Source organism: Eurosta solidaginis, chromosome 4 (genome assembly GCF_040869045.1).
Source record: "Eurosta solidaginis isolate ZX-2024a chromosome 4, ASM4086904v1, whole genome shotgun sequence".
Lineage (NCBI taxonomy): Eukaryota > Metazoa > Arthropoda > Insecta > Diptera > Tephritidae > Eurosta > Eurosta solidaginis.
The window spans coordinates 133,918,270-133,935,817 of NC_090322.1; positions in this window are offsets into that span (position 1 = coordinate 133,918,270).

The window sequence follows — 17,548 nt, forward strand, 5'->3', positions numbered from 1 at the left end:
AAAAAATTTAAGATTGAAACAGAAATTTTCAACTATGTATATTAGACTGGGTCGATTGATTAACCGATATCGCGCCATCGATTTTTCGATAGGATTTGAGCTCAGGAAAAAAAGTTCCACTACGCATACCCAAAAAATAATTTTCGAGCATGCGAAATTTAATTTTTTTTAATTTTGTTCAACTTTTATTTTTAAGGTTTTTTTCATGACCTACTAAAAAAAATTTCATATGTATACCCTGTATGACCCAAAAATGTCCGCCAAAAACGTTGGCGATAACAGTTTTTTGAAAAAAAAAATATCGGTTAACTTTCGTCCAAACAAATCGACCCGGGTTAATGTATATACAGTCTCCGCAAGGGTCGTATTTCAAAAAATTCTTCATAAGACAAGAAGAGAACTTGTGAATTACCTAAATATCATGTACACAATTAAAGTTAGTGCACAAAAATATATAAATCTTGCAAATCCTATTCTTGTTTCACTATTGTATTTCATATCCTACAAACTCAATTTTGTGCATAGACGCCCCCATACTTATGCATTTATGAAATAGCTGTAGGCTACTGATATATAACCAATGATTTGTGTGAAAATGGTTATCCATTATAGAGGATATGAACGTACAGAAATATCTTTTTTATCATATCCTTTTAGCGAAAGCTTTTTTCTGTCCATGTAGAAATTAAGTAGGTTAGTAATAGCTTTTTGTTTTACATTCACGACTATGATGCAAACAAACAAATACATCTTTTGGCTGTATGGGTAAATTGAATGCACTCTCAACAAGGCATAAGCCATATCCAGAGTCGATGTTAGTAGTAGAGTGATTCGTTACATTACTGCCTTACTTTCTTGAGTTACAGCCTTCTATAGCCAGTTTGATAGTTCATTGTAGATAAGAACTGAAAGGGAAATCTTTCAAGGATTACCCATACAGGCTATAGGCTAGAGATTGCTGCGCATAGAAACCTAAAGATGCATACAAACATAAAACATTGTTAGGGCCTATGTATGTTGGTAAGGAAGTACTGAGTGCAGTATGTATGTTTGCATTTATATGTGAGAAAGAAATGATAAAAGAGGGTAGAAGATTGCCTGGTAGGAAAATTAAAAAGTCATTTAGATACAAGTTTCAAAAGCTTCTTATAACCCCCAACCTATCCTTAATATAAAACTTTTCAAAAGATATTTACTCTCAATTAGTTATTCGGCAGGTGAAGGTCGGGTATTTCCACATGACATACTTGCATACTTAATTGGCGCTTAACCTTTTAAACGGTTATTGCCGTGCAGCACGGCGCACTAGTCACTTCTTCGTTGTGCTGACTGGTGCCAATTGGTAACACCAAGGGAACTTAGATCGTGTTCCACCTGGACCTTCCAGCGCAGTGGTAGCCACCATTATACTCTGCTTCCATTGGCGGGTGTCGATAAAAATACGCGAGCATCATCTGTCATTTCATGGCCAAGCCAATGTAGCCGATGTGTTTTCAACGATACTCGCCGTCGCCAATGCGGAGATGTCCGTAAATCTTTCGAAGAACAAATCCAGAGTCACCTCATCTGAAGTTGTCATGGTCCATGCTTCTGCACCATATAACATGCACCAGCTTGCATAGAATGATTTTCGTTTGCCGAGAGAGGACTTTACTTTTCAATTGCCTGCCTAGTCCAAAGTAACATTTATTGGCAAGAGTGATTCTTCGCTGGATTTCAGAGCTGATATTCTTGTTAGTGTAATGCTGGTTCTCAAAAAAATGAAGTATTTTACAATTTCGAAAATGTCAAGGCCAAATGAGCTGACTCGTTACGTGATGACAGCAGGTACTTTTTTTATACGCATTCATCATCAAACCTACCTTTTCGGCTTCGTTTTTTCAGTTTGGAATAAGCTGAACTTATTCGGTATCCAGGTCGATGGTATCAACTCCTCGCCGCCGTATTTGAATAGCTCCGCAGGCAGTCGATCGGTGCCCTCTGCGTTGTTTTTTTTAAGTCTGGTTACTGCTGTTCTATTCTGAGTTTTACCCGGTCTTAAAAACTTCCGTCTTTTGCCCAAGTTTATAGTAAAATTTACGGGGTATTCCTGCAGGCTGAAAGCCTTGGCTCCTCTCATTCTCAGCTTTCTGTTTCTACTTTTTCTTCCTGCAAAGGCAAGTAGCGTTGACATACTCTTCCTGTTGCGTCCGCTTTTAACAAAGCCCTGTAGGCAGCGTCTCTTCTTTTGCTTATTATACAGCACTTTTCATCATATCAGTTGTTATTCCGTGGTCACCTGTAACCAATTTTTTCCTTGGCAGCGGTGCGAAGAGCTTTAGGGAAATGCTCCTGCATTCCGTCAGGTTGACTTGTGCTCTCAGAGAACAGGTGTGGGAGTCGTGTTTTGAAATCTCCAGTTTAGGTAATCATAAATGATAGATCTAACAATTACTGTACGCTTCCGGTTTCCTACTGTTCCATCCATACTAATATACTCCTTATTCAATAAGAAACAATTTCATTAGCGTCACAATTCGTTGGAATACTCTCCATATGTGACTCCAGTATTCGAGTGAAATAAAGTGTTGTAGGCATAAGCACAAAAAGCCGATGAATAAACGACGAGGAAGGTACTTTCGCCCATACAACAAGGACATAATAATGGTAAAAGCTCTTATTAGTCGAAGAGTAGAACGGTATGAGCTGCCGCCTCTTTAAGTTGGCCAACATCGCGGGAGTACAAATGTGTGCGTACGTGTGATGTTGCGAATATTCGAGTTAATGTTCACGTTCGTGAAAGGATATGCAAGTATTTGGGGGATTTTTGAAAATAGAAATTTTATGTACATTTTTATGGTGTAGCACACTTCCACTCCGAGGGGAACACATTTTCCAGCTAATGTCCTACCTAATCAATATTAGCAAAACGTGGATCCGATGTGTCCGTTATCGTAGCGCAAGATACATTCGATATCAACAGAGTCAGGCTCAGCTAAGCGTTGTTTGGATAATACGCAAGTGTTCCCGCAAGCGCAGAACATATATATAGAAAATAACTTTATATTTCCTTCTCATCCCTACAACTTCTTAAAAAAGTCTTTTGATAGGATTACCTTGCGTTTGCTGTATACTTCTATCATACAGTGTCCTTTAAAATCCATCGTTGGGAATAATGAGAGCCGATTTAGATTAATAAGGAACTTAACTCGGTTCCCATTTATGTGAAGCAAAGTTTTTTCAGAAGCTTCCCATGCGGGTTCCAGTACCCATCTGACATTGGCGTTCCCTTAGAATACAGGCATACACTTTTGCTTACATAAGGCGAGAGGAGCAGCGATATAACTCATCTGGTTTAACTCGGTTCTCTCAGCTCTTTTATCCGCTACACGTTTTCCATGTACGCCACTGTAGCCTGGAACCCACATTCTAACATTATTGGATCAAGAAGCCAGTTCATTTAGCGAGTGTCCGAATATTTTGCTACCTTTTTGTGATGCTGCCCTGAGGGTATTTGGTTGCTACTTGATTGTGAGAGTAAATTACCACGTAAGTATGTTTCTTAGATAATAGCTATTATTATTTAATAGTATATTATATTAGACGGGCTTGGATTCTGTGTTTAGAAAATAGGTATAAAATCACTCCGATCTCTCTGGGAATCTGATGAAGCACTTGTTGGCTAGTGAGATGGTTTCCGTCATTCGGGAGAAGGTATAGTCTACCTTCTGTAGCCTTTTTTTTCATGAAGGAGAGTCCCTCTGATATAGATTGCGGCTGATCGCTAGATTGTGGTCATCCTATGTGCTGTTTCCTTCGACTTTCTTGCACCAAACAGTAGATCCATCGAATAAGATGGATCTGAAAGACTGCGGCTTACAAGAAGCTGGGCCTTTAACCAACACATTTCCACATGCCTACTTTAAAGGCAGTTACGACTTTTCTGGATCTGTATTCGCCATTTGAGTGCAAGTGACCACTGTCGCCACTTGACGTGACTATAGGAGGATTGAGTGGTAGTGCGGGGGTGAAAAGGGGAGTGTGAGTGGTAGCAGAGGTGGGAGTGAGAGTGGGATATGGACTGAAAACGGGAGTGAGAGTGGGTCTTGGAGTGGGAGTAGGAGTGACAAAATGAGTGGGAGTGGTAATATAATGTTACGAATGTTAGCAACACTAAGGGCAACTGCCCTCTCTATGCCGATGCTAAGCAGTGACGTGAATGCACATCAATAATTAAATCATTTTGTCTACATGTATGTACGTACACGCAGCGGAGAATAGATGTACAAACACATGCAGATATCTTATCTGAGGTGCTCCTAAAAGTATGCAATTATAATTGTGGAAGTGTCGCTCACACATACAAGCGCATGAGGTATGAGATGAGCTATAGAAATTATACATCTGTAGTTGAAGCTGAGAAATTTATAACTAACTAGTATGTTCTGGAATTAGAAAAGCCTAGAAATATGCAACGAGGAAATCAGACAGTATAAAAAGGCGACAACAGTAGAGGCGAGAATCAGTTTCATTTAAGCTATCAGTCAGTTTGGTTATTAAGCAAGTTAGTTGCAAAGTGTAATTGTTATTATATGTATTTAATTAGCGAGCTTTGCTCATATTGCTTTATACAATGGTTTTTGTAATTGATATTAGAGAAAAATTGTAAGTTTACAAACGGCGATGGTTACTAGGACATGTTTCTGAATTTCACTTCTTCGTCAGCTAGCTTTTCGGGAGCTGTGCGTTGAACTCGAATCTCCAACATTCATATCAGTGCAAGCCTTTTAGCTGCTAAGCCATATGAATGCCCCGTTGTTCGCTGTACAATTGGTCTCTAAGAGTTGCCTTTTTGTTTATATTCCTTTTGATCACCGTGTAGGCACATACACTCTGTATGTAGTTTATTCTTAATGGTGTGGATATGATTTTTAGACGCGCTAATATCAATTATATAATTGTTATTGGGAAATACTTTAATAAAGACCATTTTTCCATTATTCAATATTGGAGTTATTTATTCAACAGTTTAGTGATTCGAACTTAGCGGAAGGTTGCAAATAAGAGGGTTTGCAGTAAGTTCGTTACAATTGGTGTCAGAAGAGGAATTGTTGAATAAATTCCGAAGACCTCGAATACAATTTGGACATGCCAAAGTTAAGTGAATTGAGGATCCAGCAACTGAAGAAGGAGTTGGAGAGCCGTAGATTGAATACAACCGGCATTAAACTAGAACTTCAGGAACGACTACAACAGGCAATGGAATTAGAAGGAATTGACATGGAAGAGTATGACTTTCATCTTGATGGCGAGGAAACAACAAAAATGGAAGAGACAGTTACGCAGACAGTTACGATCACAGAGTTGAATATGATTTTGGATGCAATATCTGCTCAAACATCGACAGCGGCTTCTCAACTGGAATCGTAAGAGACACATTTAACATTCAAGATGGAAGCACAGGAGGCACGTATTTCAGAAGTGTCATCGCAAATGTCTTCTCAGCTGGAATCGCAAAAGACAGATATAACATCTCAACTGGCATCTCAGCTGGAAGAACAAAACACAAGTAAAGCATCCCAACTGGAATCACAGGAGACACGTATAACATCTAAGATGGAAACACAGCTAGAAGAACAGAAGACATATATGGCTGAGCAGTTGAAAGCACAAGAATCTCGCATATCTTCGCAACTGTCAGAACAGAAAGCAAGGGTATCATCAAGACTTGAAGCGCAGGATGCAAAAATTGCTCAATTTCAGGCAGAAGTCGATGATTTGAAAGGTCGTATGGAGCAGTTACAACTAAATCGCAGAGCTGTTTCAGCAAGCAATCCGAAGGTAAAGACAGCATCCTTTGACGGTTCTGTTCCTTTCCAGGTCTTCAAGCTACACTTTGAGAAGACCCCAGCAGTGAACAACTGGAATGCGGAAGATAAAGTTGCTGCACTGTTCGTGGCATTGAAAGGGCCTGCAGCGGAAATCTTACGGACGATTCCAGAGTACGAACGGAACAGTTATGAAGCATTGTTGGCTGCTGTAGAACGACGTTATGGAAGCGAGCACAGAAAACCGATATTCCAAATAGAGTTGCAAAACCGCTACCAAAAAGCAAATGAGACATTGCATGAGTTTGCTTCAGATATTGCAAGATTGGCTCATCTTGCAAATGCGAACGCACCCGTGGAATACACTGAAAGAGTAAAAATCCAGAGTTTCATAAATGGCATACGAGATGTGGAAACGAAGCGGGCTACATAAGCGAATCCAAAACGAACATTCGCAGAAACGGTATCACATGCTCTGATTCAGGAAACAGCGTCGCTTCTGTGTAAGCCAGTTTTCAAAGCAAGCCGTTTGGAAGTAGAAAATCCAGAGTGGGTAGACGCAATATTGGAGGCGCTGAAAGGATCGCAAAAGCGGAGTGAAAGAGTTATCAAATGGTTCAAATGCGGGAAGCCCGGTCACATTGCACGTCATTGCGATCTTGGTCCTGATAGTTCCAACTTGGGTGGCCGTAAGCACAAAGCTGGGGGAGATGAGCAAGAGCGCGGCAGATGTAAAAATCGAGAGCTAGCTCCAGCTATTGAATGTCCTGTGATATCTGTGTCGCAAATTGGAAGGAAATCAAGCAGTCTTACCGTCAGAGGGAATGTGGATGGCAAGGAGCGTGTACTGACTGTAGATACGGGCGCATCTCATTCCTTGATTCGATCTGATTTAGTCAACAGAAGACCGTTACCTAGAGCAAGGTTGCATACGTTCGCAGGCGAGTATAACCAAGTCCAGAGAGAAGTGATACGTGAAGTCCTAATTGGAAAGGTCATGGTTCTACACAAATTCGTTGTGGCGGAGATCGTTGATGAAGTCATATTGGGAGTGGACTTCTTAGTTGTCCACGACATCAGGATCGATATGCCAAGAAAGGCTATGCGCTATGAGAACCAGGATGTGCCACTTAACTTCAGTTTGGAAGAAGGGTTCAGCAGTAATCGAGTGCTGGTGAAAGAGATCCGACAAAAACCGCAAAAGTTAAAGGCAGCTGATCGGGCAAGTGTTGATGGAACGAATGGGCCAAACAAATCAAAACCGAAGGTACCTGTGAGAGAAACGCTGGCATTGAAAAGCCGCTAGGGCGTACTAAACTAAAACGAAGGAAAGAATTTCGCAGAAAGAATGCAAGAGTGGTTTCAAGCCAGGGCACACTATTGTTGTGAAGCGTCGGAACGATACTGATTATGCAAAGCAAATCCGTCCAGCGCAAGCTCTACGAAGTAGTTCATTGGCCAAACAACACATTGTGAAGGAGCGAAACATGGTATTGAGTACTACGATGAGAACAACACAGGTACGATGAGAACCATAATTCGAAAGGTTTCAAGGCGGGAAATTTGGTACTGTTATACAACCCTCACCGGCGGAAAGGTGTTCCATCCAAATTTCGGTGCAGTTGGGAAGGCCCGAACAAAGTTGTGAAGAAGATCAGTGACACCATCTACCGCATACAAACAATTGGGAAACCACGAAGTAGAAGGGTGGTTCATTTGGAGATGCTAGCAGCGTTTAGATCGAGAGATTTGTCTGATCGTGACGATCAGAATTAGGTGGAGGGCAGTGTTAAGAATGTTAGCAACACTAAAGGGTACTGCCATCTCTATGCCGATGATAAGCAGTGACGTGAATACACATCAATAATTTAATCATTTTGTCTACACTTATGTACGCACACGCAGCGGAAAAAAGATGCACAAACACATGCAGATATCTTATGTGAGATGCTCCTAAAGGTATGCAATTATAATTGTGGAGGTGTTGTTCACACATACAAGTGCATGGGGTATGAGAGGAGCTATAGAAATTATACATCTGTAGTTGTAGCTGAGACATTATAACTATCTAGTAAGTTCTGGAATTAGAAAAGCCTAGAAATATGCAACGAGGAAATCAGACATTATAAAAAGGCGACAACAGTAGAGGCGAGAATCAGTTTCATTTAAGCTATCAGTCAGTTTGGTTATTAAGCAAGCTAGTTGCAAAGTATAAGTGTTATTGTGAAGTACTTCAATAAAGGCCATTTTTCCATTACTCAATGTTGGGGTTATTTATTCAACAGTTTAGTGATTCGAACTTAGCAGAAGGTTGCAAATAAGAGGGCTTGAAGTAAATTCATTACAATAAGTAAAATATGGAGTGGGATTCTGAGTGCGAGTGGTGAGTGGAAATGGGGAATGAGAGTGGCGAGTGGGAGATAAATAGAATAAGTGATGGCTAGGAATCAGAAATGGAAATGGAAGATTTAAGAAAACGGGACGGACGGTGAAGAGGGGAAGCGGACCAATTTTCGGTCAGAACAAAGTCTGCCGGGTGCCTGGTAGGATAGGATAGGATAGGTTAGGTGGTAGCTGCCCTGATAAGGATAGCTCACTTGGACAACACGAAGGTCCGTTGTGATACCACATACACCAAAAATAACGGTGACCTAGATCCAGCTACTTAGAGAATCGTTGGGTAGCAACGATAAAGCTCCGAATGATACCGATCTCAACTTTGGATATATCCTCAGGAGATCCAAGTGAGTCGCGACCGAAGTACTTTCGCCTAATTCTGGCAAAAGCTGGACAATCAAGCATAAAGTGATTTGGTGATTCCACCTCATCATCCTCCATACAGCTGCAGCAGGATGGAGTTTCCAGTATATTGAGACGTACCGCATGGATACCCATGGGACAGTGCCCTGTCAAAACCCCAATGACCATTGATAGGTGAGCCTTAGTGAACCCAATTATTTCAGCAGACCTCCTGCCATCCACTTTCGGCCAGAAAGATCTTGCTACCCTGCAAGACGTGGTATCCGCCCAACGTTTGCTGAGCTGATTCGAGGCCCAGCTATGGAGGAGCAATCCACAGGTGGCCAGCGGGATCCCGAAGTCCCTACAGCCATCTTCATCCGGTTCAGTTGTACCGATGCGGGCTAAGAGATCCGCTTGACAGTTACCCGGGATATCACTATGGCCCGGGACCCAGATAATCTTAATTGTAAAATAATTCGATGCAATCGCAAGCGAGGTCAGGCACTCCCAGACCACCCTCGATCGCACTGTAGTTGAGCTCAAGGCCTTGATAGCCGATTGGCTATCAGAGTAGATGTTAAATTCCCTAACCGTGGTAGCACTGGATAGCATTCCATCCACCGCATCCTTAATCGCAGCAATTTCCGCTTGGAATACACTGCAGTGATCAGCCAACTTAAACTTGCGGCTTAAATTTAGCTCTTGACAAAAGACCCCCCCCACCAACCTTTCCATCCAGCTTTGACCCATCCGTGAACAAGTTAACCGGTCCCATGCCCCAGATAATTCCTCTTCCCCAATCCTCTCTCTCTGGAATAACTGGGGTGAAGGTTGTATAGGGAGCTGTTATCGGCATACAGTAGTCCGTTCTGTCCGGGATGAAGTCGAAACTGGTAAGAAGGCTAGAGTGTCCGCGGTCAGAAAGTCTATATCCCATATCACGAAGCCTGACCAACGACCTTGCCGCGGCCGCCTTTCCCGCAATATCTACTGGGTATATGTTCAGCATGACGTTCAGTGCCAAGGTAGGCGTTGTTCTGAGAGCGCCACTGATACCGATCAGCGCCGTCCGTTGCACTGACACTAACATTTTGGAGGTGCTCGCCGTGTCCAGTGCTTTCCACCAGACCAGCACCCCATATAGCAGAATCGGTTTGACCACCATCTCATAAAGCCAGTGTACTATTCTTGGCGAGAGTCCCCATCTCTTTCCGATAGCTCCTCTGCAGCAGTACAAGGCAATGGCGGCCTTCCTGGCCCGATCTTCCGCATTGGGTCTCCAGGACAGTTTCTTGTCCAAAACAATCCCCAAATATTTAACCCTATCAGAAAGTACCAACGGTACCCCTGCAATCGAGGGAGTTCTGAAATCGGGCACCTTATATCTTCTTGTGAAAAGGACCAATTCCGTTTTTCCCGGGTTGACCGCCAATCCACATGATTCAGCCCACCTAGCCACAGTATCCAGGTAGCCCTGAAGAACATCGCGCAGGGCGCCCAGAAATTTGCCTCTGACTAGGATAGCGAGGTCATCTGCATAGGCAACCACCCGACAACCATTGGCTTCCAGCTCCACAAGAAGCACGTTGACTACCACAACCCAGAGGAGAGGAGATAGGACACCCCCCTGTGGCGTGCCCCTGCACACCTTCCTCTTAATTATGGCCCCTCCCCACTCCGCTGCGACAATTCTGCCGCATAGAAGTTTGCTAATAAATTCAACCAGAGCCGCCTCGACTCCTAAAGCCACCAGAGCTCTTTCGATTGACCCCGGTAAGACATTGTTAAAAGCTCCCTCGATGTCTAGAAAGGCACCCAGAGCATACTCTTTGTGTTCTAGGGACCCCTCTATTTGCTTTACAATCGAATGGAGAGCAGTTTCCGTCGATCTGCCCTTGCAGTACGCATGTTGTGAAGCCGACAGTAACCCCCGAGGTATCCTTTCCCGTAGGTACAGGTCAATCAACCGCTCAAACGTCTTAAGAAGAAACGACGAGAGACTGATTGGCCTGAAATCCTTAGGTGATACATGAGAGCTTCTGCCGGCCTTCGGAATGAAAATAACCCTAACCGTGTGCCAAGACTTCGGGATATAGTTAAGCCTGAGGCAGTTAGTATATATGATGGCCAACCAGCGGCAGGAAATCCCCAAAGACCTTTGAAGCTGCGCAGGAATGATTCCATCCGGGCCCGGAGACTTATAGGGCTTGAACGACCCTATAGCCCAGGTTATCTGACTTTCCCGTATTGGAATGGCAGGCACTTCTGCATGGCCAACGACCGCCGACCATGCAGGCGAAGATCCCTGCGCAACTGGGACATCGGGAAAATGATTGTCCAGTAAAAGCCTTAGGGACTCCTCGCTACTCATCGACCAGTCCCCACCATCATCTCTCAGATACCCCATAGGAGCGGGGTTCCTAGAGAGTATTTTTCTAAATCTCGCGGATTCATTGCAGCCTTCTACGTTTTCGCAGAAGCTTCGCCATGCATCTCGCTTGGCTATCCTTATTTCATATTTATAAATCCCCAGACTCACCTTATAGAGCTCCCAGTCCGAGGGTAATTTACTCCTCCTGGCTCTGTTGAAGAGCCGCCGACTGGACGCTCTTAGGTCGTCAAGAGAATCCGACCACCAGGGCGGCTTGCCCTTCCCCCTGTAAGTTTTCAATGGGCAGGACAGCTGAAAGGCGCTATTGCTTGCCGAGGTGAAGTTTTCCACCAGAACGTCTATCTCAGATTCGGACAGGCCCGAACTAATGATAGGCACCGCAGGCAGTAGCTCTCCCAGCTTCCTACAATACAAGTCCCAGTTAGTACTTTTAGGGTTCCTAAAAGATATTTTACCGGGACGTTCTTCGTTCACTGAGAACTGAATATATCGGTGATCAGAGAAGGAGTGCTCGTTGAGAACCCTCCATCCAGATATCCGACCTTCCAGTTCTCTACTAACCAGGGTGAGGTCCAGGACCTCCTCCCTTAACGCAGTAATAAAAGTCGGGTCATTCCCCCTATTACATATACAAAGTCCCTCATCTACAATAAAAGTAAATAAAGACTCACCTCTAGTGTTGGTATCCGAGCTTCCCCAAATGCTATGATGGGCATTTGCATCGGCACCGATGATCACGCCAACACCTCTCCGCCTTGCTTCAGCGGTGATTTCACCCAGTATCGCAGGTGGTGGTCCCACTACGTCCCCGTGGGGCATGTACGCTGAGACCACCCACATTTCATTACTTCCTCGCTCGAGGCAGACCGTGGTTACGTCAGCATTGCTGAAATTAGAGAGAATAAAAGCTTTAATCTCTTTTTTAACAAGCACACAGGATCTAGGCCTACTTGCCTCCGCATGCACCAACGACGGGTGCCTGGTAAATAAACCAAAATTAATATTATTAAAAAGATTCCAATTCCTAACATATGTATAATGTTGAACTGGCGGGTCAATAAAGACGTCATATGCATTAAGTTACACCAAACAACTGACATTCGTAACAGCTCTAATATAGACACATCATCTTATAAAGGTTATTCGATGCTGGATCTAACCCGCATACTTGTACATAGGCTTGAATAAAGATGCTTGTACCTTTACAAAACAATACCCATACATTCGTTGCTTCTCATACGATCTACAATGTCATGTCAAGTTATCTTAGATGATGCTTTGAAGAATGTGAAGCAGCAGTGAAAAGATTTTCGACTTCAATATAACGATATTCGTAAGAATTATCACTTTTAATTTTGTTATTTGCTCTCTATCTACGCGTTTTAATTATACCCAGCTGCGCCTATCAAACAGGTGACGCTATACGACACCAGAGTGACATGCAACATACCTTCAAGTGGTTTGGAACTCCATGCTTTCGTCCGACACTGCTAAGTGCAGCAAATTTTGAGCTTTGGGACAATTTTAAACAATGTAAGGACTTGGATCGATTCAAGCCAATGCAGATATGGGTATGCTGTTGATGTTGTAGTAGTGCTTCGCCCCATACAATAGGTGCAACCACACACAATGTAACCCCAGATGTGTGCCTAAATCGGTCTTGTCAAGGTTTTAAAAATAGAAATACACTCAAGAGGTTGTGTTAGCCTATCAGAAAAGCGGCCGCTGTTGGGAAGAAATTTCTTGATGTTAAAATGCTACATTGGGATCGAACTTAGCTCCTCCGGCCCGAGGGATAGTCGTCTCTCTTTTTATGGGTATATTATATCATAACTATCATGTAGGTAGTATTAGTCGTTTGTACCATATTTAAGAAAAGGCTGCCACTCGCCAAAGTATTCAGGTGAAGTGCCAGAAAGAAAAGCTGTGTATGTAGGTATGAGTGAAAAAAATTCACTTTAATAGCATTCGAGAAAATTAAAAGGAAAAAAAAATTGAAAGGAAACTGAAAATGAAAGTGCCAAGCGAAATACAAAAGGTAAGAAAAGGTTACAGCAGTTGTTTGAAATCTTGACGGAGGCGTAAGTCGTGGTGCGAGCAGCTGCGCTTCCACAAATGTATGTACGTGTATGTTTAAGTGTATGTGGTTATACATATATCCTTCTTACGTTTACTACAACCTCGATCTAAGTTATATGTATGTATATGTTTATATATATTTATAAATCTTCAATAAATATGCGAGTATGTGTGTGCATGTGTTTGCGTAAATGGATCTCATTATAGATAACGAGCTACAAAGATGTCTTGGCAAAAGTTTAGAATGCGAATCTTTTAATTTTGTTTATATTTTTGTACAAAAGGAAGATAAGGGTTTAAAGGAGAAACAGTTCTTGGCACGAAAAACGTCAACTGCCAAATATATAAACACATGCATAGATAAAGTGTTGTCGAGCTTCTGTAATCTTGATAGCAGCTAACGCGCATACCTTTGCTTTGCAATGAAAATAACTCATGCCAAATGTTTACTTGTATTCGTGTTTATATGTATGTGTATGTGTGTGTCTTTTCTTGAGCGTTTCGAAGTAGGACACAAGTGTCCTTCTAATGTCAGCTGCGTTTTCCAATTCATTCTTCCTCATTATGCACTCTGCTCTTTTCATCTTCTACAATTTTTTTTTCGCGCAGCTGTGGTGGCTTTGCGTCACTTTGCGTTGGCAAGAAAGTTTACGATCAATATTAACTTAAAATTTACAATGGCAAATATTCACCAAGTTTAATTGAAAATCTTCAAAAATGTGGGCAGCAACTTTATATTTCAAACATGTAATTTCGTAAACTTTCACAACCGTCAGTTTCCGTTAGCTTGTGCTAGTTTGTCTGTCTTTATAGTTTGTATTCTTAAATTAAAATAATTTTAAAAAAATTGTAAGTTAAACGGTTTTATTGAAAACAATACTTACACGAAATAATAATAATATTAAAAGCTAGAAAATAATTAGGTAGGTCCTAGGTACTAGTCATAACACTCCTTATCAATCTAGGGCGTTGATCAGACAATTAAATAAAAGCGTTGGGCGCGTGAAATGCCTAAAAATGTGAGGCGTAGCATAACCTGATTAAGGTTCAATTGGTCTTATATATAGAAATTTGACACGTCCAATGCTTTTATTTAACCAAATCGTACCAAAAATTCGATTTTTTTTGAATATATCGATCTTTGCACCACCTAGCGGCGGTTTTTTTCATAGGTCGCTTTCTATTCTTGTATGTATTATGTGTTCCAAATATGAGCCAAATCGGACCACAAATACGACTTTTGTGAATACCTTAATCCTTGCGCCACCTAGCGGCGATTTTTTTCTTATTATTTTGTATTGTCATCGGGTTCTGAACTATATTCCAAGTTTCAAACTTGTAACTTATCGGGAAGTTACTTAAATTTCATTTTCTATCGTACGAGTCAATAATTCGTTACGACATTTCTGAAGAACTCATCACCAACAAGTAAGGAAGTCTAAGTTCGGGTGAAGCCAAACATTTCATACCCAACGGTATACTTGAAATGCTGTTGTTGTTTGTTTTGTGTGCTTAATAGTGTTACAAGGCTGCGTAATAATATATATACATATGATTCTATTCTGAACTAATTTTTCTTCGAGTTATGCCTCCCGAAACATAGAAAATTGCTTAGTCATAAAAGGGGCGGTGCCACGCCCATTTTTAATTTTGAAGTTTTTCCTGCTTGTTGTTATAAATTCACTTGGGAAATGAAATACCATTGATATAAAGCTCTTTTTTGCAAAGATATAGCTTATTTTATTCGTCCACGACCCTTTTAAAAATCTTTTATATAAAAGTGGGCGTGGTCCTTAACCGATTTCGTTAATTTTTCTACAAATCATTCCTTATAATAAAGGCAACCTCTCTGCCGAATTTTGTTACGATAGGTTTAACGATTTTTGATTTATGATTAATAATATTTGTAAAATTGATTTTATCACGAGTGGACGATGCCACGCCCATTTAAATTTTTTTTTTTAATTTTTATCAAGAGTCTGAATATCAGTCCACACGTCAAATTTCAGCATTCTAGGTGTTTTATTTACTAAATAATAATTTTTTTGTGTTTTCCAAAATGTTATATATATTAAAAGTGGGCGTGGTTATCATCCGATTTCACTCATTTTCAATAACAATCTATTCTGGGTCCGGATAAGCTCGTGTACCAAATTTGGTGAAGATATCTCAATATATACTCAAGTTATCGTGTTAATGGGCAGACGGACGGGAGGACATGGCTCAATCAAATGTTTTTTCGATACTGATGATTTTGATATATTGAAGTCTACCTGTATACCAGTACAACCAACCGTTATTCACTCAAAGTTATAATACCCTGTGTACAAGTACAGCTGGGTATAAAAATAGCGCCGTTATTTCAAATTCATATTAGCTTTTGGGAGAACTGTTCCCTCAAAGCATAACGTCATTTAGATACAAACACGATTCAGTATTTCGATAGGTCTGAAAGTTACTAAAGCGATATGACGAAAAGTGTTGAGGTAGATAAATTTTTTATAACGAGAATTTAACTAATGTGAAATAACATAGTGGAGTCAATTGTTCCAATAAAGCGAAGAACTTTCTGCTCCACAAATAACAATATGAAAGTGTGTTCTTGCAGGATAATAGAGTGCAGAATAATACCGAATCAAATTTTTTAGGCGATGTATCGCAACAACGGTTTTATTCAAGTTCAGGAAATAAAAAACTTATTGAAACAAAATAAATATGTTGAAATAAAGGAAATTCATAACCTTACAGTTATTTATTGCCTAAATATTTGTTTGGAGGGAACGATTCCCTTAAAGTATCAGCATGGAGAGTTTTATCACGAATGCTGTGGACGCCGGTCATCAACCAATTATTTAGGCGATGCAACGGAGGTTTGCTCCCCATTCCGCGACATCTAAGAACACAAACGTATGAATCAAAAAAGCACAAGCACGTCCTCAGTCAACTCCACAAACAGGCGTCGGACCTGTATGTCAGGAATTGCCAGGCGAATCCAGTTCTTGAAGAAAAATACCCATAACTCGCAGAGAATAGAGAATAAATATAGCACAAAAGATCTAGGAGTAATCCTAGGTAGTAAGTTGCCGTATTAGATAGTGCGAATAAAGCCTTCGCTGCACTGTATGCATGGATGCACATTGGGCCTATCACCCAAACTCTCTCATTGTGTGTTTACGGCAATTGTCAAACCCATACTTTGCTATGGGATATGATTCATGAAACAAGATATGCCTGGACAGAAGCGCGAGGCCGCACAATTTCTAAGATCATGTGCGAATCATACGATTTTGGACTAACGAAGTTGGTCATATTTCTAAAGAGAGAAGATTTAAGGCTCGCGATGGGCATGTTAATTTGACACTGCCTTTTAGCGTCACATGCTTATGAGTTAGGCCTAGTCAGTAAAATCAAATATGGGAAGTTTGAGCTGCAAGGAGAAACAGTTGAGAACGTTTGTGTTCGTGTCCTGCGATAGCCAGTTCAAGACTCCAGCTACTAGAAGCTGGTTGCTAAATCCGGTGTCAGCTATTAAGCTAGGCCCTAGAAAACTTTAATTATTCGCCAAGAAATAGTCCTAGTACCTAGTTGTGGTCTTTAATGTTTGGTAGTCAATCTAACCTAACCTCCTCTCTTTGGTGGTGGCTGTGCCTTCATTTTCTGGAGCTTTTCTGTTCCGCTTTCTATGTTTTTGAATTTCACGGGTTGGTTGCTTTTTGCGTAAATAAACCATTGTCCATTTAAAAAGAAGGCGTTAATACCAAGTAGGTACTCGTGAAGTTCGATGTGTAAAAAGACAGGATTACGTCTGAAAACCAATCCTTTTAAATTAACTAGAGCTCGCATAAATTTTTAACAGACAACTTTATCAGAAAAAAGTAATTTTAGGTTATTGAGAAGAATTTTTTTATTAAGGAGTTATCGGTTTGCTATTGGCTTGTTATCATCGTCCCAGTCGTCGGCTTCTTATTGGTTTCTCATCGGCTTGTCATTGTCGGGTTACTGATGTATCATCGATTTTATAGTGAATTTCTATCGGTATCTGTTTTATAACAAACCAATGAATCGTCGATAACAAATCGATAGCAAGCCGATAAAAAATGGTTGCTCCGATAAAAACTCGACAAGTTTTCGATATCAAAACGACAATTTTTGAATACAAGATCGAAGATTCTTCGATAAAAAATTAATAACTTTTCAGTAAAAAATAGATAACTTTATGATAACCTTGCAATAGTTAGCGAAAAATAATCGTTAGCTTTTCGATAGGAAATCGGTTAATTTTGAAACTTTTTGGTAACAAAACGATGACTTGTCGATGACTTTTTTCTAACAATTTGATAACTTCTTAATAAATAATCGATATATTTTTATAATTTTTCGATAACAAACCGATAACTCGTTGATAAGAACAAGTAAATCTGTGCAAAATGCAAAACACTTCTATAACAAATCCAAACCATTAACACTTCGAAAACAATTAAAATAACTCTTTTGTATATTTATGCCCGAGTACTTGTTTTACTATGAC